This window comes from Lagenorhynchus albirostris, chromosome 19, assembly GCF_949774975.1.
Source record: "Lagenorhynchus albirostris chromosome 19, mLagAlb1.1, whole genome shotgun sequence".
Taxonomy (NCBI): Eukaryota; Metazoa; Chordata; class Mammalia; order Artiodactyla; family Delphinidae; genus Lagenorhynchus; species Lagenorhynchus albirostris.
In genome coordinates, this window is record NC_083113.1 from 34,240,257 (window position 1) to 34,263,342 (window position 23,086).

General features: G+C 46.2%; 1 long non-coding RNA gene across 3 annotated transcripts in view; it reads left to right on the forward strand.

The window, feature by feature from the left end:
- Positions 1 to 23,086, forward strand: part of LOC132510275 (uncharacterized) — a 119,334-nt gene that overhangs the window by 383 nt on the left and 95,865 nt on the right. For 2 of the 3 annotated variants that reach the window (XR_009537261.1, XR_009537259.1), the window contains exon 2: positions 22,360 to 22,438. This is a non-coding gene — a long non-coding RNA (uncharacterized LOC132510275). Of the gene's footprint in view, positions 1 to 20,785; positions 20,915 to 22,359; positions 22,439 to 23,086 lie in introns of those variants that run through there. The other variant, XR_009537260.1, reaches the window with a different exon arrangement.

The following is a 23,086-nucleotide window of genomic DNA, read 5'->3' on the forward strand; positions in this document are numbered from 1 at the left end:
GCCGGAGCGGAGCGGCTTGGCTTCCGTGAGGCCTTGGGTCCCGCTGCAGGGGTGTCTGCACCGCCGGCGCCACGTGGTTCCGGAAAACAGTGACAACACAGTTTATTGCCGTTCACAGCGCTCGACACGCTTCCTTCATTTAATGACGACGGACCTGACCGAAGAGGTAGCTGTTACTACTGACATGAATGAGCTCAGTTTATAGGTATCAACACGTATAGACCTCAAAAACGTAAAAAAGCAAGTCGCAGAACTATAGGTATAATATGGCGCCGTTTAGATAAAATTTTAAAATACACAAAAGTATACGATACATTCATTCACAAATGTATGTAAAAGTTTGAAAGAATACACCAAGGAGACTTCAGTTCAGGATCAGGAGGGCACAAGAGGATATTTGCTCTTATGGAGGGAGTAAGACAACTTCGTCATATTTGCTTCATAAAAAATTACAGATAATATTAACGATTATCACCATTCTGGGTGTGGGTCTCTGTAACATATACATTTAACTTTCTCATTAGAAAGCTAATTTGAGTCGCTGGTATGAAAGGTGGATTGGAAAGGACACTCCTAAGAGGTAGGGAGACAAGGTCAAAAGAAGGCTGACACAATAATCCAGGCAAGAAATTCTTGGTTGTCTGAATTCAGGTAGAAGTAGCAATGATGGAGAAAAGGTTACAGATCTGGGACATATCATGGAGTAAGAATCAAAAGTGTTTGGTGATTAAATGCAGGGAGAAGTAGAAAAGGAATCTGAAATAATTCCCAGTGTATCAGTTAAAATTGGGGTTGTCTGCAGATAACAGAGACCCAAAATAATCGGCTTAAATCAAGATAAAATGTATTTCTCTAGCATAAAAATATGGAGATGGGTAGTCAAGGGCTGGCGTGGCATTTCTGCCCCACAAAATCCATTTCCTGGTCACCCTCTGTTAGACCCAGAGGAAGTGTTTCCGGGATGAGCTCAGAAAAGTCAGCCCCCAGGGCTCCAGGTAGATCCAGATGTTCATTGGATTCTCCTGGGTGAAAGGGGGCAGGAATGTCTAATAGTGAGGAGGTCCTGAGTCACAGAGAAGTCCGTTCTTCACCGTCCTCAATCCTCGTCATCGTTTGTATTATTATTTTTAAAATTACTCTTACCACAGCTGGGAATTCTGCTGGAGTCATGAAAGCTGACTGGAATTGAGCTGTCTGGTCACAGGGATCAATAAAGACAAAACTTCGCTGGCAAATCAGTAACCCCTCTCAACCCAAAGGCCCACATCCTCCATCCCAATCCTGGTGAAGTAGTGTATCATAGAACTCTAGAAACAGAAAGGGCTTTCCGAGCTTATTCAGGACGGTGCTTCTCACACTGTAATGTGCATCGGAACCACCCAGGGGTCTTGTGAAAATGCAGATTATGATTCAACAGGTCTTGAGTCGGGCTTACGATTCTGCTTTTCTAATAAGTTCCCAGATGAGGCCAGTGCTGCTGACCAGTGGACCACATTGGAGCAGCGTAGATCTAAACCATGCCTTGCAGCCCTTTATAGATGTCACAGGAAGCCTGTGTCTCAAACTCCAGACTTCCCACTATATATATGGAGAATCTGAGGCCAAAGGAGGGAAGTATTCCCTAAGGTCACATAGCCAACTATGGTTTGAGACTAGGAACAAAAGCACATATTGAGGCTAGATTCCTTTTGCCAATTTCAGTACCAAATGCAGATAGCTAGGAGGATTCCCTGATCTATTCCCAGCCTGGAGTCAGCTCTTTGGTGGCCTGTCCAGGAATCATCTTGGGGCTTTTGCCCAGGCCCAGGCTGTGGATTTGGTGCTGCAGGTCAACCTCAGGCAGCAGGTAGAAAAGATGTAGTCTCTTCCAGGCCAGGGGACTGAAGACCCTTAAGGAAAGAGAGCTCAGCACAGACTCATACTTTTTTGGGGAGCACTCTGGCCATCACCACCTGGGGGAATGACTGAAGCAGGACTGGATAGAGGGAGGAGCTGTGTTGCAGCAAGAACAAAGGCTCTGACGCTATAACGGCCCTGAAGAGTGGTCCTGAACCAGGGCGAGGGGGCCTGGCTTTTGTACCTGTGCATTGACTTTCTGTCCTGCTGCGTGACCTGGCAAGTGAATGGGTTCAGTGGAAAGAGGGCAGGGGATCTGAGTAGCAGCCCCCAGCAGCTACTATGTAGATATTTATATAAATTATATAAGGAGAGAGTACTTATGAGGGGCCCGCGTGTACATGGTGTGTGTGTGTGTGTGTGTGCACATGTGTGTATGAGTAGCTGTATGCCTATCTTTGGAGTCTATGGAGAATGTTCATGTGCACTTGGGGTGACTGTTTGAATGTGACCTTGTCGTGTCTTGCATTTGTGTGCATATGTGGAAGTCAGTGAGTGGGGTGTGACTCTGTGCAAGTGTCTAGGTGTGCCCTGTTTGCATGCATCCTGAAGAGGACAGAAGAGGCCACCTGAGCCCAGGGTAGGGGATGCTGGGCTGCCTTAGTGGCCTTGGGTGGGGAGGGGATGGTGCTGGCTGAGGGCCACCTCATCTGAAGAAGCAGCCCTTTCTTTGGACTGACTGGGGCCTTTTATATCCCCTCAACCCTAGTCCTCCATGCCCAGCCTGCCCTCGGGAAATGCACAGCCTTGGAAAAAGAGCTTGGGGGAGGCCTGAGTGCAGGCACTCCTGCTAGCAGGAGACGGGGTGTGTGTGTGGGTAGTTTCTGGTGTCTCTGCCCCTCCTCATGGTCAGAGAGCATCTTCAGAGCCGCCACAGAATGTACTGGTCTTTGGCTGGTGGACCCTCTGGAAACCTCTCCCACTGGCTCACAGAATGTCTCCAAACACTTATCTGTGTGTGTAAAATTACTCTGGAAAAGCCACCCACCTCCACCTGATAACTGAGGATTTTAATAAATGATTTTTTAAAATCCTTTGTTAATGTTGTCCATCTGTGGCTCCCCGTGTGCAACCCCTGGGTGTGTCTTGATTCCCCTGTGTTCCCTGTGGTGTGCTTCACATTCAGACGCCTCACCTGAAGGACGCTAATTCCCCTGTCAGCTGGGATCATGACTAGCTCTGGGTTCTGGACCAGCCCTGGGCTTATGCTGGCCACTTGCAGGGAGGATGTGCAGCAGACATGGCAGCGCGCGGCCTGTGTATGCCATTTTGTGCGGGAGCTGTGAGGTGGGTATAAGGAAGTAAGTGCCCATAGTGTGGAGGTTCTAGGAGCCCAGAGTGGAGAGGGGTTGCTTCTGGCTGGGGAACCAGGAGACGTGACAAGGAGGAGGTGACACGTGAGTGGATCTTGAAGGAAGAGGAGGTGTTTCAACATCACTGTCGTCTGTACTTCACGGCTCGGTGTCTGGGAGGCCAGGGCTGGGCCCAGTTGTCTCCCTCATTCACATATGTGTGAGCTCAGGCCCCAGCCAGTAAGGTGAATTACCCAGGGCCACACAGAGCACCTTTGATAGGGTCTAGCCTTTCAGATAGTTGGCCCGTTGTTTTTTCTAATCAGTTCTGTCCCTCTGGCTGCCTATGCTGGATCCACCCTGCCCTGCCCATGGGGGTGAAGACCAGGATTCAGAGCGAGCCAGGGCTGAGATGTGAAGGCCTGAACTTATTCCACCCACAGATCCCAAATATGCCCTCCCATCATGACCTGACATGCTCAGCGTTGAGTCATGTCTGACTTGCCTACCCATTTCCAGAAATCCAAGAGTCATCCTTGATCCAGCTCTCCATCACCTCCCACATTCCCCAGTTGACCTCGAGAATATGTCTGGAATACTACTACTACTACTACTACTACTAAACATTTATTCCCTCCTTTATTCCTCACAATGATGCCAAGAAGTTGGTGCCCAAAGTCTATAGCCAGGGAGAGGCTGAGCTGGGATTCAGGCCCAGCTCTCGTTACCACAGGAAGTAGAAGCCACCTGCCTCTCATCCACGTGGTCACATCATCACAGTCCTCTCTTGCGTCACACCAGAAACCCCTCCTCTCATTGGACTGTTGGACTCTGTCTTGCCCCTCAAGAAATTCCCCATACAGCAGCTAGCAGGATCCTTCTAAAACATATCACCACCCTAGGAGGACATTGCAAAAAAGGCAATTATAAAAGAATATGCAGCATCTGCCATGAGACTGTGAGCATCTTGAAGGGCAGGACTGTGAATTGGGGTTCTCTAAGTATAAATGTAAATGCAGATGCCACTGCCAGAGGAGTGCAAAACAGAGACACCCAACCTGGGATGTCAAGAAAAACCGCCTGGGTTTTCCAAAGAAGATACGCAGATGGCCAATAGGCACATGAGAAAATACTCAACATCACTAATCATTAGATAAATGGAAACCAAAACCACAATGAGGTATCATCTCATACCTGTCAGAATGGCTATCATCAAAAAGTCTACAAATAACAAATGGAGAGGATGTGGAGAAAAGGGAGCCCTAGTGCACTGTTGGTAGGATTGTAAATTGGTGCAGCCATTATGGAAAACAGTATGGAGGTTCCTTAAAAAACTAAAAATAGAACTACCATATGATCCAGCAATTCCACTGCTGGAATTGAAAGAAAACGAAGAAACGAAAACAAATGTGAAAAGTTACATGCACCTCAGTGTTCATAGAAACATTATTTACAATAGCCAAAATATGGAAGCAACCTAAGCGTCCATCAAGCGATGAATGGATAAACAAGATGCAGTATTTATATAGTAGAATATTATTCAGCCATAAAAAGAATGAAATTCTGCCATTTGCAACAATGTCGATGGACCTAGGGGGTATTAAGGTTAGTGAAATAAGTCAGAATGACAAATACTCTATATTATCACTTATATATGGAATCTAAGAAAATAAAACAAATGAATGTATATAACAAAACAGAAACAGACTCACAGATATAGAGAACAAACTAATGGTTACAAGTGGGAAGAGTGAAGGGAGAGGGGAAAGATAGCAGTGGGGATTAAGAAGTATAAACTATTATGTATAAAATAAATAAGCAATAAGGATATGTTGTACAGCACAGGGAAATATATCCATTGTTTTGTAATTTAAATGGAGTATAAAAATATTGTATCACAGTGTTGTACACCTGAATCTAATATTAATATTGTAAATCAACTATACTTAAATTTAAAAAATGTATGTAAAAAAAACACCTGGAGGAGGAAACACTTGACTTGATCCTAGAAGAATGAGTACAAGTTTATTAAGCAAAAAAGGAAGGATGTTACCAGGATGAAAGAGCAGCACTTGTCAAGACCGGAAGACATCAAGAGAACGAGGTGCAGATAGTCAGACATAGTCAAGGTGGTCTCAGATATTACAGCACAAATTGGGGAGGGGCAAGAGATGTCCCACCAGCAGCCTGATGTTTTCATGGAAGGGTTATCAGACCTTTTGTACAGAATAAGAAAGTATCTGAGACCCATAGAGTCACATGCCTGGCTCAAGGTCACAGATTGGTAAAGTCAGAACCAACGAAGTCTTCAGTGTTCCTCTTCCTGCAACCGTGTGGTTCTGACCAGGTGAGGAGATTCAGACAAGCCCCAGACCTCACTCAGCTGACAACAGGAAGGGCAGGGAGAGGGGTGCAGTCAGCAACCTCAAAGCCAAGGCTAGCGGCTGCACTGGGGAGATGTTCCCTGTGCTCAGTAGTTAACAGGATTTGAGCTTCTGCTAAGCACAGTTTGGAAAAATAGAAGTGTGTGCATTCACAGCACTTAGTTCTCCCAGCTAAGTTATGCTTGAATCATGACAGACAGATACACACACACACACACACACACACACACACACACACACACACACACACACACACACACACACACACACACACACACACACAAAGAACAAACTTTAACTTCACACTTGAAGCTGTTCTCCTGCCTTAATCTAAGCTATTGTGTCTGGCTCCACTTCCAGGCCCAGGTATAGCTCTCATAGATTTTGTGGGTTGAAGTAAACCCCTTAGCATAACTTAAATGAGGGTTCTTGTTGATTTTTTAATTATTAAAAAAGAAAGAAAATATGAGGATCGCAATAGTCCAAGCCACTGATTCAGTGGACACAGATTGTCCCCAAAGCTGGAGAGAGCATGTCCCAAAGAGTAAGGGTAACCTCAGTGTGGGCACTGACCATGACGGGTGTGGTGTCGCCTCCTTGAAAAGACCCAGATGGGCTTGAGATGTTCCCATCTCCAGCTATTGCTTGTTGGAGGGTAGAGAGGTTGCTGCTACACACTCCATTGCACCAGATGGACACTACCGAAGGCTATACGGCCAAACCATGGAGTTGCTGGATCAAAACTGCCTTTAGATGCCATTTACTCAGAATGAAACAACATTCTCAAACTGGGTGAGAACACAGGGACCACCTCACTTAACTCCCTCACTTCCAGATGGAAGATGCAGGATTCGATATGGAAGATGACTTGCTTCAAATCAAAAGTGAGTTCATGGGTTGGCAGAATTAGAATCCAAATCTTCCAGGTTCTAGACCATTACTCTTATTGGGTTTAGCTGTTTAGAAGGCAGAAAAAAAAAAAAGCCTTCTGGTCCCAAGCTTTTCTTTCCATCTGATTATTAAAGAAAAGGCTTCCTGGGAACAGTGGAAAACAAGGTGTTGGTAGCAATAAGTATGTTGGGAAGCTCGTTTACAAACTTCCAATATCATTGTTTTTGTGCACTTGCTGATGGGTGTATATTTTACTGGTGTGGCTCTGTGTAAACACCTGTCAGTTGCTTATGCCCTGTGACTTAGAAGTGACAGATGTCAACAAGAAGACCATCTCCACTCACACCTGAGTCTGAAATTACAGAAAGAAACATTAGATGTAGGTAATGATGGCAGAGAGACAGAAGATTGTTAACATTGGAGAAACTTAGATCACCTGGTTCAGTATTTCCTACGATATGATCCATGGGATGCTAATTTGCTGTCATGAGGAAAAAGGGTCCTGTGGTCAAATGACTTTTGGAAACTGTGGCTTCATTCGAATTAAACAGGTTTCCTTTCTGAGGGCTTCTCAGAGTTTTTACTATATGCATTATAGATTTCTAGGGGAGATATATAAGATGCAAAGTTTCCCTGACTTTCGTGTCCATGGAACGCTTTTTTTCCCCCAAGAATAATCTCATGAGTCTAATGTTCCTTGGAATAGATCTTTTACATGTTGACCTCTTCCAATATTCTAATTTTACAAATGAGAATACAAAGGCTCTGGTGACTGTCGTAGGTCACAAAACTGGTTAACGCATAACCAGAACTCGAACTCAGGTTTTCAGACGGAAATCTAAGAAGCAAATCCCTTTATTGCTTCCTACTGTGTCCCTAGTACTTAATTTTGTGTCTCCAGTAGAGTAATTAATAAATATAGTAAGGCACAGTGACTGACTGATAATAGCTAAGTGTTTACATGCATTATTACATATGGTCTTGATGAAAACTCTAAAGTGTTGGTTCTGGTATTATCCATTTTACAAAATTTTGAGTCAGAAATTGAGAAAAGTCTGGGATTTTACCTTGCTTGTAAGCTTATGAGTTAGACTGTTACAGTTTTTATGTACTTACAGCAGACATGAGACCCCTGGGTCAGAGACACAGATGCTTTAGTACTCACAGCCAAAACAGCTGCCAGGGCAGCGTTTCCCCTTGCCCCACGCTCCATGGGGAAAGGTGATGAAGGCTGGAGGTTACCTGCTCATGCAGAGGGGTGCCCCATAGGAGAGGAACCCTGAAATTAGGAAACTGGTGATCTGTCCATCTTCCCCTGTGGAGAGAGAGATTACTTATGAAATGTAAGCAAGTTTCCACTGGGGGAGAGGGAAGGAAAAGTCTTATCTTTATTACCTTGTGATATCTCCAGAGAGATAATCTCCAAATGTCTCATGAGATACATGTCTCTAGCTTCCAAAGCTGTTTGCCATTCAAACATATCTTGCTTAGAAGGCCCAGACCTTGCAGAAAGTGAGAAATCTGAGGAGACTTGTCTCCTAACAAGGATAAGGAAATTGAAGCTTAATATGCAAATTATTCGACCTTGGGCTATTGAAAGCACTAGGAAAATAAATAAATGAATGGATGAATGAATGACCTAGGTGAAGGGCTATTGAAAGCACTAGGAAAATAAATAAATGAATGGATGAATGAATGACCTAGGTGAAGGTTAAGATATAAATGATCACCTTTATATACTTTCCTGAAAATAGATAATGATAGGGAAAAAGGGAGGGATCAAGGTATATGAGTGCCTTGTGATCATGGCAGAAAACCCTCTATCAAAACTGAGTTGAAAGTGATTCCTGCCATACACAACCAGCTGCAATAGCTCTGTGACTCAGTCACGTGACCAACACAGCTTTTGCACAACTATCCTGCACAAAATAGACTGCATTGGTCTTGTAACATAGCTCTATTGTAAACCTGGTCAAAGCCTGAGAGCTCCCATTCTAGCTATAAGGAAGCCCTCCCACGCTGGCCTTATGTTTTCTTTTAAGAGTTTTATGATCTTGGCTCTTCCATTTAGGCCTTTGATCCATTTTGAGTTAATTTTTGTATATGGTATGTGGTAGGGGTCCAGCTTTATTCTTCAGCATGTGGCTATCCAGATGTTCCAGCATCATTTGCTGAAAAGACTATTCTTTCCCCAGTGAATGGTCTTGGCATCCTTGTTAAGAGAACAGTTGACCATAGATGTATGGATTTATTTCTGGACTCTTAATTCTATTCCGTTAATCTATATGTCTATCTTTATGTCAGTACCTCACTGAAACCATGCAACTCAGATTAGGACTTGAACCCACAGTCTTGTTTTTAAAATTTTATTTATTTTTGGCTGCATTGGGTCTTTGTTGCTATGCGCAGTCTTTCTCTAGTTGCAGTGAGCTGGGGCTACTCTTCATTGCAGTGCACGGGCTTCTCATTGCGGTGGCTTCTCTTGTTGCAGAGCACAGGCTTCAGTAGTTGCAGCACATGGGCTCAGTAGTTGTGGCTCGTGGGCTCTAGAGCGCAGGCTCAGTAGTTGTGGCACACAGGCTTAGTTGCTCCGCGACATGTGGGATCTTCCTGGACCAGGGCTTGAACCCGTGTCCCCTGCATTGGCAGGCAGATTCGTTTTTAAAAAAAATTTAATTTATTTTTTTATACAGCAGGTTCTTATTAGTCATCCATTTTATACACATTTATACATGTCAATCCCAATCTCCCAATTCATCACACCACGCCCGCCACACCTCTTTCCCCCCTTGGTGTCCATATGTCTTTTCTCTACTTCTGTGTCTCAATTTCTGCCCTGCAAACCAGTTCATCTGTACCATTTTTCTAGGTTCCACATATATGCGTTAATATGCGATATTTGTTTTTCTCTTTCTGACTTACTTCACTCTGTATGACAGTCTCTAGATTCATCCACGTCTCTACAAATGACCCAGTTTCATTCCTTTTTATGGCTGAGTAATATTCCATTGTATATATGTACCACATCTTCTTTATGCATTCATCTGTCGATGGGCATTTAGGTTGCTTCCATGACCTGGCTATTGTAAATAGTGCTGCAGTGAACATTGGGGTGCATGTGTCTTTTTGAATTATGGTTTTCTCTGGTTATATGCCCAGTAGTGGGATTGCTGGGTCATATGGTAATTCTATTTTTAGTTTTTTAAGGAACCTCCAAACTATTCTCCATAGTGGCTGGCAGGCAGATTCTTAACCACTGAGCCACCAGGGAAGTCCCTGAACCCACAGTCTTTTCACTGAGATCACACACCTGGTCTCAGGACTTAATGAAGCTCAGGTTCTTGATGTCTCATCACAGAAAGAATTCAGTAAGAGACAAAGTGATAGGTAAGAAGTGGATTTATTTAGAGAGAAACACGCTCCACAGACAGAGTGTGGGCCATCACAGAAGGCCAGTGCGGCCCCAGGGTATGGGGTTGTCAGTTTTTTATAAAATTAATTAATTAATTTATTTTTGGCTGCGTTGGGTCTTCGTTGCTGCACGTGGGCTTTCTCTAGTTGCAGCGAGCAGGGGCTACTCTTCATTGCGGTGCGTGGGTTTCTCACTGCGGTGACTTCTCTTGTTGCAGAGCATGGGCTCTAGGTGCGCGGGCTCAGTAGTTGTGGCTTGTGGGCTCTAGAGTGCAGGCTCAGTAGTTGTGGCGCACCGGCTTAGTTGCTCTGCGATATGTGGGATCTTCCCGGAGCAGGGCTCGAACCCATGTCCCCTGCATTGAAAGGCGGATTCTTAAGCACTGTGCCACCAGGGAAGTCCGGGTTGTCAGTTTTTATAGGGGTGGGTAATTTCATAGGCTAATGAGTGGGAAGAGTATTCCAGCTATTTTGGGGAAGGGGTGGAAATTTCCAGAAATTGGGCCACCACCCACTTTTTGACCTTTATGGTAGGTGTTGGAACTGTCATGGCACCTGTGTATGTGTCATTTAGCTTGCTGATGTGTTACAATGAGCTAGTAACACATCAGCAAGCTAAATGAGACTCAAGGTCTAGTGGAAGTCGACTGGTTCACCATTTTGGACCTGTTCGGTCTAATCCGTTTATGTCGTATCCTTGGGCTATGTCATTCTTTTAAAGGTTGTGCCCTGCCCCCTTCCCTCCTGTTTCATTACTGTCTCTATTACTGTGGTTTAGAAGTAAGTTTTGAAATTAAGTGTGAGTCCCTAAAAAGTCCAACTTTGTTCTCTTTCAAGATTGTTTTGGGGATTCTGGGTGCCTTAAATTTCCATATGAATTTTAGGATCAGCTTGTCAGTTGCTGCAAAGAAGCCAGCTGAATTTTGGTAGGGCTTGTGTTGAACAACAGGTAGATCAGTTTGGGGAATATTGCTCTCTGAACAATATTGAGTCTCCTAATCCAGGAACATGTGATTTCTTTCTGTTTATTTAGATCTTAAATTTCAACAATGTTTTGCAGTTTTCAGTGTATAGGTGTTGCACTTATTCAGTTAAATTTATTTCTAAGTATTTTATTCTTTTGGATGCTATTACAAGTAGAATTTTTTTCTTAATTTTATTTTTGGATTATTTACTGCTAGTGTATAGAAATACAACTACTTTTTATATCTTGATCTTGTTTCCTTCAACTTGCTGAACTTGTTTATTAGCTCATAGTTTTTAAGCAGATTCTTTGGGGTTTTCTATATGTAAGATCATGTCATCTGCAAACAGAGATAATTTTACTTCTTCCTTTCTGATCTGGATGTCTTTATTCCTTTTCCTTGCCTAATTGCCCTGGTACGATGTTGTACCTCCAGTACAATGTTGGATATAAGTGGACATTCTTGTCTTTTTCTTGACCTTAGGGGGAAAGCATTCAGTCTTTCAACATTAAGTATGATATTGGCTATGGGTTTTTCACAGATGTCCTTTATCACGTTGAAGAAGTATGTTCCCTTCTATTCCTGGTTTGTTGAATGTTTTTATCATGAAAGGGTGTTGCATTTTTCAGATGCTTTTTATGTATGTATTGAGATGTTCATGTGGTTTTTGTTTTTATTCTATATATGGTATATAATTTTGACTGGTTTTTGTATCCTAAGCTGATCTTATATTCCTGGGATAAATCTCACTTGGTTATAGCATATACAATTATTTTTATATGCTGTTGGATTCACTTTGCTAGTATTTTGTTGAGGATTTTGTGTCCATATTCATAAAAGAGATTGGTCTGTAGTTTTCTTTTTCTGTCATGTCTTTATCTAGCTTTGGAATCACTGCAACAATATTGGTCTTATCCAATGAGTTAGGAACTGTTCCCTTCTATTCTATTTTTTAAGAAGACTTTATTGTTTCTTGAATGTTGCTGACGTCCTTTCTGCCACCGAAGACCCTTTGGGATCTGAAAATATTTCATACCCTTTCTCTTGACTTTGTGGTCTTCTCTAGGAATGGAAAAATATCAGTATTTAAAGTCAGAAGACCTAGAATTGGAGCCCACTTTCACCTTACCTGTTATGTGACCCTGAACAAACTGTTTCAGAGTTAAGATAATCATTACTTATAATCATTATCCTCTTTGTCTCCATCATTTATTGACTATTTATTATGGACTTCATATGCTTTTTATCATCTTAAAATTTTACAACAAACTTGTGGGCCAGCTGCTATTAGTGTCCCCATTTTATAGATAAGAAAATGTGGCACAGAGAAGCCAAGCTTCTTGCATTTGTTAGCTTTGGCAAATAGCAGGCCTGGCATTTTAACCCAAGTGGTTAGACTCCAGAGGTCAGAGGTCACAGTTTAATAACCACTTGCTAGACTCTTTAGAAGCGCCAGACATTCTGTGTGTATGTATGTGTGTGCATGTATGTGTATATGTGCATATGTGTGTATGTGCTTGTGTGAATAAATTCTCCTCTAGTTCTTACAAGCCTATGAGAGAGGCATTATCATCATCACTATAAAGATGAGGCGACTGAAACTCAGGTGTAAAAACTTTCCAAAAGTCATTGGGCTGATACGTTGTATTTAAGGCATTTGAACAAAGAGCGCTATGTCTACAACAGCTAAGCCCTGTCCACTATATGATTCTGATGTTTCTGAACATCAGTTTCCTCACATGCAGATAAATGTAATTAAAATCATTCCTGGCAATGACTGAGAGGAGTATCACATAAGACCCTGGTGTGTGAAAGCCCTCCCGAGGGGTACCTGTGATCACGGTTGCCGGTGCTCACCTTTGTCTGTGTAGACCACTCAAGAGGCTCCTCTGGCAGGTGCCATCCTGCTGACTCTCAGCTCAAGTCTTGGCTGGACATTAGATTCATTCGTCTAATGTCTTCGGGGTCTTGTACAACATAGGAGGTAATTTGCCTTTGTTAGAAAGATAATTTAGTGATGAATCCACCCTGCAGCACAAGTAGCCGCAGACCTGTGTGTCCCTGAGGGATCCCTTCCTATTTTAGCAAAATATAGTCAACCTGAGGCCCAGGAACGTGTCATCACTGTCTTGCAAACCTAACACAAAATGCATTGAATCAACAGGTCTTAATTCTTCCCACCTCCAAGAGATTCTACTTCTCCCCACAAAACAAAACAAGACAGTAGTTTTTGCCAGCATTGAGATTAATTGGATGATGTAAATTCCAGCTGATAGCTATCAAGTTCTTGGATTCTTGACCTTCATTTATATAGATGCTCCCTTTGGGCTAAACAAACAAAGGGCACCATTAGGAAGCAGAAGATATTTATTATACTCATTTTTGCCTTGAGAATATATCTCCCCTTGTTTTTTGCTTTTTTTTTGGCTACACCATGCAGCATGTGGGATCCTAGTTCCCCAGCCAGGGATCGAACCTGTGCCCCCTGCAGTGGAAGTGCAGAGTCTTAACCACTTTACCGCCAGGGAGGTCCCATATCTCCCCCTTGATTTTGAAAAGACTTACTGAGCATAAAGGTTAGATTAGAGGATGGTTGCCAGCCAGCCTCCAAATGACAGGATTTGCGTGAAAAGAGAGTTTATTCTTTAATTTAACTTAGTTTTTTGGAACAGCGTTATTGATATATCATTCACATACCATATATTCACCCACTTAAAGTGTACAGTTTGACGATTTTTAATGTATTCACAGAGTTTTATAACCATCACCACAATTGTTACCAAACCAAACTTGGGTGTGCTCAGCTGCACACAGTGAAGCCCATCTATTGACACCGAGTTGTGGTGAAGGAAAGTGCAGCATTTATTGCAGGGCCAACCAAGCAAGGGGTCCAGGCACCTAATGCTCAGAAGGCCCGAACTCCCCAAAGGCTTTCCGGGAAAGATTTTTAAAGATAGAGTGTGGGAGAGGGTTGCAGGGTATGTGATCAGTTCATGGACATTCTTCTGGTTGGTTGATGGTGAGGTAACAGGGAGTCAACATCATCAACCTTCTGGTTCCAGCTGGTCTGGGGTCTACGTGCTTGTGGGCAGCACGCAGATAACTTCTCCCACCTGGTGGGGGTTTCAGTATCTGCAAAACAGCTCAAAGGATTTGGCTCAGAAGATTATCTATAGCCCTTGAAGAGGAACGGAAGGGCCTTGACTTTGTTTAACGGCTAAACTATTATTATTTTGTCTTGCTTGACTGCTTTCCTTTGTTTCTGCATTTTCTCACTTCTCTGATTAAATTTATTCTTTGGAACTTGGGGAAGCCCTAGGAGGCTAAAGTTTTTCTACAAACAGGAGGCAGGCAGGGGACTTCCCTGGTGGTCCAGTGGCTAAGACTCCACGGTCCCAATGCAGGGGGCCTGGGTTCGATCCCTGGTCAGGGAACTAGATCCCACATGCCGCAACTAAAGATCCTGCGTGCCGCAACTAAGACCGTGCCGCAACTAAGATCGAGGGCAGCCAAATAAATAAATATTAAAAAAAAAAAAAGAGGCAGGCAGAGCACGTGCTGGGGAGTGGGGGGGAGGGTCTGTCCCAGGAAGGCCCCATAGGGTCCTGCTCCAATACACAATCAAAGTTTGAACATTTTATCATCCCCCAAAGAAACCCTGTGTCCTTTAGCAGCTACCCTCCATTTCTCCTCACTCCTCACAGTAATAGGCAACCATTAATTTACTTCCTGTTTTTATAGATTTGCCTCCTCTGGGCCTTTCATGTAAAAGGAATCATACAATAATAATACGTGGTCTTTTATGACTACACTTTCATCGTGCGTCATGTAAGGTCCTGCTCACAGAGCAACCACAGATATGAGAAAATGTTTATTCTGTGTTCTTAGTGGCTTAAAGCATTTGATCCATGTGACCCTGGGCAATCTACCACTGTAGTCACAAGTTACCACTATTAGGGCTTTGCCAGAGTTGATTAGTTCCAGAATTTCAATCTCACTTCTCTCTCTCTCCAGCCTCTTAGCAATAAAATATCTCCTTTCTACTGATTGAGGCAAAAAAAAAAAAAAATCTTGTGTGAATCCAACTGGAGGGAGATAATGTGTGTTGGATTAGATGTTAGCCATATGCCTTCATACCTGCTCTCATCATGGTCCTCTTGTTCCAGTGTCCATTTTCATGTCAGATGGGGTCTCTGCAACTTGCTGAGGACATTGCATCTCTCCTCTACTCTGAGTGAATTGATGTGATCAAAAGAAAGATCCAGAATTCGCACAGATAATCAAGTCAGGGGCCACAGAAAGTCCAGATGATGAAAGGTCTTGACCAGACCCACGGGAACAAAATAGTTTGGCTGCTAATTTATGCAGTGTCTATGAAACGACATCTCGGATGTGCAAGGAAAATTCTCATTGCCTAACTCCCCTGATTAAAAATTTTCTCTTGGGGGCTTCCCTGGTGGCGCAGTGGTTGAGAGTCCGCCTGCCGATGCAGGGGACGCGGGTTCATGCCCCGGTCCGGGAAGATCCCACATGCCGCGGAACGGCTGGGCCCGTGAGCCATGGCCGCTGAGCCTGCACGTCCGGAGCCTGTGCTCCGCAACGGGAGAGGCCGCAACAGTGAGAGGCCCGCGTACCGCCAAAAAAAAAAAAAAAAAAAATTTTCTCTTGGCAAACTCCTGTATCTACCATAGAGGCTTTCATGATCTTGTCCTTGATTGGACACAGTCAGTATTTATTAACCGTATCATGAGCAGCCACATGCACGTGGGACGGTGCTAGGTGTGATGATGCTCTTCTCCTGATGGGTCTTTCCCCACAATTTTGTCCCCTGAGCCAATCCCTGTGTTCTTTTTCAAACAGGTCACCTGTGTTCTCTGACACCTCCACGTCATTGTAATGCTGTGCACTCCTTCTGCTCTCCTCGACAGAATCTTACTCATCCTTTAAGACCGAGCTCCATCTCTTCTCTGGAATCTTCCCTAGTTCCTTCCACTTTGGGTTTTCTCTTCATCTCTTGAGCTCCATCTCAAGCTCCATCTCTTCTCTGGAATCTTCCCTAGTTCCTTCCACTTTGGGTTTTCTCACCACACTTATGGTAGATTGACAAACAGAGCCACAGTATTTTGTAGCTCCTCCTGTCAAAAGGAAGAGTCTGTTTCCCTATTGCTTGAATCCAAATTGGCCTTATGACATTCTCTGACCAATAGAACGTGGCAGAAATGATGCTATGTGAGTTCCAGAGCCTGGGCCCCTAGATGCCTTAAGACGTCCTCCTTTGCCCTCTTGGAATGCAGCCCTGAGACCACCGAGTAAGGAAGTTCTTTCTAGCCTTCTAGAGGGTGAGAGGCTGTGGAGGAGAACCAAGGTGCCCCTGCCGAGGCCATCTGGCCAGTCCATCCCAGTGGAGCTATAGGAAGATTATAGCCACAGGAGTGAGCCCAGGCGAGCCAGGAGACGTTCCTGTGTGAATTCAGCCAAGATGCAGTATCATGAGCATATAAATGGTGGTTGTTTTAAGCCACAAAACATTGAGGTGGCTTGTTATGCAGCAATAGATAACATAACAACAGGCTACTTTCCTTGGTGTTTGTAAAGGTCACGTATGTGAAGGAGGTCACAGAGAACTGTATTTGGGAAGGAGCATTGTTCTCAGGGGAGAATCTTCTCTTTCTCCTATTTTCTTTATTCAGTTAATTCTCATTCACTATTTAAGTCTCATATTCTCATTCTCTGGGAATCCTTCTCTGTACTCAGAGACAGGGGCAGGGGCCCCTTGGATGGGCTCCTTTGCACTCTTGTTCTTATTATAGTACATTTCATACTTTATAGTTAAAATTAGATACGTTTTTTTCTTTTTTTTTTTCTGGTCTGTCTTGTCTGTGAAGCCCCTGTGAGGGCAGAGACAAAGCCTACCTGAAACACCACTGTGCGTCTAGAGTTTGTCACAGTACATCACGTATATGGAATGATTTTCTGCTTACGGGTATCACTGGTTCATCAGATATTGATGCCCTTCCCAAGCCACCTATTCCACTGTGGGACAGCACTTGGTGAGACAGTACTCTTCCTTATCATGAGATAAACTCTATCTGTGTGCCTTCTGTTCAGAGGCCTGCATTGATCACCAGAGCCAGAAAACAAATGCCCTGCATATTTGAGTACAGGTGCTATGTCCCCCTTATTAAATCATTTCTTCCTCAGTTCATGGCAGGAGAAACAGCTGAGGACCCCCGGGGATGTCTGGCTTGGAGCCCCTGACCATCCTGCTCTCTCTTCTCTTATTAACAAAATCAATCCTAAAATGTCATAATAACTTTTGGCATCAAAACCCATTCCTTTTTTTTTTTTTTTTTTTTTTTTTTTGCGGTACACGGGCCTCTCACTGTTGTGGCCTCTCCCATTGCGGAGCACAGGCTCCGGACGCGCAGGCTCAGCGGCCATGGCTCACAGGCCCAGCCGTTCTGCGGCATGTGGGATCTTCCCGAACCGGGGCATGAACCCGTGTCCCCTGCATTGGCAGGCGGACTCTCAACCACTGCGCCACCAGGGAAGCCCCAAAACCCATTCTTTAGGTTGACAAAACCTATCATAAAATGTCATAACAAGAACTTGGCACCATTGGGAGAGGTCTGACCAAGGCAGAGGAGAGTGTGATAATTACTTTATTGTTTTATTAATATGACTTACGCTTATATCGATTTGCTCATTATAATGGCCCTGTGGCCAGCAGTAGCATAGAAAAGTCTTCTGGGTCAGAGTTACATAACATCTAACCTCAAACTAAGAATGCACAGTTTATGAACATTTTGAGAACAAGCGTGGCATTCTTCATAGAACTTAAATTTTATGTGGTGATAAGGCATTTCAGGTGCTATTGTGGTCACAGAAAACTTTTTCTGCAATACCTGTGAGAATTCTTGTTGACTAGAATTCCACATTCCATTCCATTTAACTACCATTTAACTTCCATTCAGCATTTGGCAAAATTCTTTAATTCTATTGGATTCTATTTGTAAAAGGAAAAAAAACCCAAGTGACACTAAATCTTTTCAGAGAGCCAGATATTCTTGTTTTCTTTTCCCCCCCACCCAGTATTGTAGGAAAAGCTCCAATAAAGTAGATAAACACTACAGTAAAGTGATAGTAGAAAAAAAGGGGGTTTGAAATCAGACAAATTTGGGTTTGAATCTCTCTTCTACCACTAGGTGGTACACGAACATAGAGACGTGACTAAACCACACTGAAAATCAGTTACCTGAAGTGAAAAAAGGGAGTGAAGTTACTTCACAGTACCAGGGAGTGCTCATCAGACGTCAGAGATTCCCTAGTTTGTGGTTTCCTGCGGGTCCTGGCTCTGCAGAGTGCAACCCACACCGAGGGTGACTTGGTTGACACTGGGGGCTGGTGCATCCTGACACTGAAATTGTTATTTAATGTGCTGCATCTCCAGTGACGTCTATGTTTAAAATAGAAAGGAAGGAACAGATGCAAGAGCCCTCTGAACGTTGAGATTTGGTGGGTCAGGGGCCTTTTCTGGGCTTGGACATCTTGGGTGGGGCGTGTGTGTGTGTGTGTGTGTGTGTTTAAAATGGCCACAACTGTATAGAATTGTGACAGGACCTTCCGAGTGAATGAGGGCAGGAGTGTGTGTGTACCCGTGGAGGCGTGGAGAGGACTGCCCCCTACCAGATGTTTTCTGAGCCAGCATCCTCTGCTTCCCCCTAAACAGATGGTGAGGCCTCAGGCCCTCTAGGGTTCCTCAAACACGTGTAGTTCCTTGTTGCAGAGACAGTCTAGGCTGGTTGCAACATCTGTGGGCGGATGCTGCCATCTCGTGGTAGCTTCCTAGAATACTCCGTGCAGGACGCTGCAAAGTCTGAGCAGTCCCCATTTTACTTTTGGAAGAGAATTAAGCAATTTTACCAGGAAATAATTTTTAAAAATTATAAAGTGGAATAAAAATGGCTGTATTCTGGTGTAAAATATATGTCATATTTATTTATTTAAGACCATTTTAGAGTAGTTTTAGGTTCACAGCAACATTGAGTAGCAGGTACATTTTCCCATATCACCCCTGCACCCCCACACACATAGCCTCCCCCATTATCAACATCTCCTACCAGAGTGGTACATTTGTTATAATTGATGAACCTACACTGACTCATTAGAATTATCCAGGGTCCATAGTTTACATCAGGGCTCACTCTTAGAGTTGTACATTTTACAGGTTTGGACAAAGGTATAATGACATATATCCATCATTATGGTATCATACAGAATACCTTCACTGCCCTAAAAATCCTCTGTGCTCTGCCCATTCACCCCAAAACTTTACAAAATGCCAAGCCACTTAAGGACATCTACACAAACCCCTATTAACCCTTATGCTTGGCTTCAAACTGTGTTTACTTAAGGAAAAAATAGATTTTAATAATACAGGCATACCTCAGAGAGATTGCAGATCAGGTTCCAGACCATTGCAGTAAAGCGAATATCGGGAGGACCAGAGTGCTGATGTCTGAGGGTAGCAGAAGGTGAAGCTCAAGCAAAAAGCTGATTTGCCCTTCCTTTACATTTTTGTTCAGTTCAGGCCCTTAATGGATTGGATGATGCCCACCCCCACTGGGGAGGGCAATATTTTTTAATTAATTAATTAATTAGGCTGCTTCCGGTCTTAGTTGCGGCACGCGGGGATCTTCCTTGAGGCATGCGGGACCTTTCGTTGCAGCACACGGCCTCTTCATTGTGGTGTGCAGGCTTCTCTCTAGTTGTGGCGTGCGGGTTTTCTCTTCTCTAGTTGTTGAGCGTGGCCTCTTTAGTTTGCGGCTCGCAGGCTCTCTAGTTGAGGCGGGAGAGTTCAGTAGCTGTTGCCAGCCAGGCGGGCTTAGTTGCCTCACAGCATGTGAGATCTTTAGTTCCCTGACCAGGGATGGAACCCGCATCCCCTGCATTGGAAGGTGGACTCTTTACCACTGGACCACCAGGGAAGTCCCTCCTTCTCCTAACTTTAGTTTGTTCTTCTTTTTCTCTTTCCTTGAGGTGTGGTTAGGTTGTTTGTGAGATCCTCCCTCCCTCCCTCCTTCCTTTTCTTCTTTCTTCCTTTTTTTTAAATAAGATGACCTTATTTTATTTTTCAAACAAAATAATTTCAAAGGAGATTTGTGCATGGGTTAGTTATCGAGTTTGATTTGCAAAATAACTTCGAGTCTCAGGCCTCCCCAGACCCTTCCTCCCCTCTGCGCTCAGCCCCACGTCTCCGCTCGATGCACCAGACGTTGAGTCGTGTTGGGTCACCCGTCCTTTCAGTTGGACAGTGGTTTATCCCTGGGGTCTCGCGGGTCTCCGGCCTGGCACCAGTCAGGTAAGTCCTGACTAAAGCAGGGTGAGCCCTCAGCTGGGGAGGCGGGTATCACGGCGCTGGGAGGGTACTGGTCCTGAGTACCTGCTTCTCCAGGATGCCATTTCCAGGGCGTTGGACACTAGCAGAACCCCTGGACCCACCTCCTGCCCTGAACGCCCACCGTGGAGCACATGGCCTGTGGCGGCCGGTCCTTCCCTGCAGCTTCCCGGGAGCCCGTGGGCCAGAAGGACGGGACACGATTGTTTCCTGTGGAGAAGGGCAGGGGACATGGAGCCACGCCTGCACTCTGGGCCTGCGGCCTCTGCAGAGGGGTGCGCACCCCCGAGCCTGCTCTGGGCGTGCCTGGGGTCAGAGGACATTTCTCCACGAGGCCGGTGACTCGCTCTGCGTGCGCGTAGGAGGCAGGCGGGGCGGGGCGGGGCGCGGCGGGGGTGGGTGGGTGGGGCGAGGCGGCCGCGTGTGCCCCGTGTGTCGGGCTCAGGCCTGCGCCCAGGTTCCGGTGGCCGATCCAGGTCGAGGTCGGTCTTCCGGGCTCCCGCCGGTTGGAGCAGGTGACACAGGGACAGGAGTAGATGCAAAGCAGGACGAGGTCCGAGCCCTATGAGAAACGCAGGCGCTGGGATGGCCTCAGGAGCAGGGCGTGTATCCTGGTCTGCCACCTCCTGCCGGGCCGTCCGAGTGGGTCGTTGAGAACAGGAGAGTCAGGCACACGAGGTGACGAACGCGGTGCTGGCCACGGTCACGATCCCATAAGTGGAACCGATGAGGTTGGGCGGAGAGGAGGCAGAGGAGGGAAGTGTGTCAGGAAAGTCACAAAGACATAAGAGAAGAAAAGGCGGTGTGGCGGGAACCGAGGTGGAAGGAGACCTTCCAGCCGCCTGATAGGAAAGAGGTTCTCTGAGACGTGTGGGGGACGGCCCACCAGACTGATGGGGACTTAAGCTGCTCCTCGGGCCTGCGGTGCCCAGGGTCCCCACCCACCTCTCAGCTCTGCCACCCAGACCACAGCCCGGGCCCCTCCGTGAGCTCTGGCGCCACCAGCCATGCGCCCCTTTACCGCCCCCCACCCCGCCCTACACAGTCAGTATCTGACGCCGCTGGTCTGCGTTGGCTTCGCGGCCCTGACCCCCGTGTGGGTCCTCGTCGCCAAGCAGAACCTGCCCGTCGTGAAGATCCTGAAGTTCGGGTGGGAAAGTTCTGAGGATGGTCGTCAGCAGGTGCGCGCGCGGGCGCAAGGGTGTGGCGACGCCTCTGGGTCCGGGTGGGGTGAGCAGTGGACGCGGCGTCTTCGCTATGCTCGCGGCGCCTTCGCCATGCTCTTTGCTCTTCCCCCCAGAACCCCGGACCTCGTATATTCCGAGGGGCAGCGCTGTTTGTGGCGGCCACAGCACCGGGGGCCTGAGGAGCAGAGCCTGGTGACAGCGAACGAGCACTGGCCGCGGCCTCAGCCCTGGCGCCCGGGGCCCTGCTCTCCTGCTGCTGACGCCCTTGCCGGCCTGGCCTCGCTTAGCTGGCCTCAAGGCGACGGCACTGTGGACGCCGTGTTTCCGCAGCACGGCCGCTGGTGGGACCTACAATGCTGAGGGATTAGTGCCCCAGGGCCCTGGGGCCTCCAGCCGAGCCCAGGCTTTCTGCCCTCCAGACCCATCCTTGGGGCCTCTTTCTGCTCGTGGACGCTGACCGGGGCCACCCCAGTCCCTTATGATGTGCTTTCCCGACTGACTCTTGGGGAGGGGAGGCTGTGGTCGAGGTGTCTTTGCTTCTAGAAGCTCCTGGGCTCCAGGCCTTTGCTAAACCACAGGGGCTGGTGGGGCCAGGTTCTGGGGTGGCGGCTTCTGGGAACGGGGTAGAGGGGCGGGAGACGTTGTGCAGGTTCGGCGTTCTGCTGAAGAGCAGGCTCGCAGGCTATCACTTGGCAGAGCCCAGCCAGCTAAGTGGCCTCAGAAAGGGTTCGTTGGGTTTTCAGTGGGCTGACATCATCAGATGGGCTTTTTGGAACAGGTTAGACTCAGAACAGAGGGGAAAATGCATGTGTGCGGTGCAGAGGGCACTGGGGAGACCAGCTGGGCCAGGGAGCCGGGAAAGCGCTCTGCTGATTGGCGGTCTGCGTGGAGAAGGTTGGCAAGCGTCCACTCTAATCGTTTGCTGTCTCTCCCCAGTTTCGGAGGGCTCATCTTCAACAAGACCATATCCAAGCAGCAGTTCAAAGGCATGGACATATTTAACCCATCGTATGTGGTAGGTACTGGCAATCCTGTCACCGGGGCTTCCGGGTGGTGGGGCTGGACAGCAGCGACTTCGGAGGTCCGGCGTCGCCACCTGGAGGCAGCTGGGAAGCCGAGCTGTGGCCGGGCTGCTGCAGACAGCCTGGGAGAAAGCCCTGCCCGCTGCTCCTCCAGCTCACAGCTGCCCCCACAGGCACCCAGGACCAGAGCTGATCCCACGCCTTGAAGGGTTTAACCTGGGATCTGCTGGCATCTGAGGCTGAATGTGGCTTCAGAACCAGGGTGTTGGCCTCTTGTGGCTTTTCTTGTATTTTAATTTAGATTCATTGATGACACTTAAAACTCAGACATTTACATCTAAAAATCTGGATTCCTGTCTTAAAAAGCAAGGCTGTGACAATACTGGTTCATGTCAGGGTGGGCAGGAATCAGCTGCCACCAGGATGGGCCTTTCTGTCTAGTTTGCCTCAATCCCTTCCATCCTGTGTTGTCTCCTCCCCAACTCTCCACTGGTTCACCTTCTAAGCTTAAACCCTGTGGGCATTTGTGGTAAGGACCCCTCCTTTAACCAAAGCTTGGCTTGTGTCCAGTTTCTGGTAAGGCTCTGTAAGTGGGACCGGCTGGTCGGGGAGGAACCAATGTGACAACCCACTGCCCATGC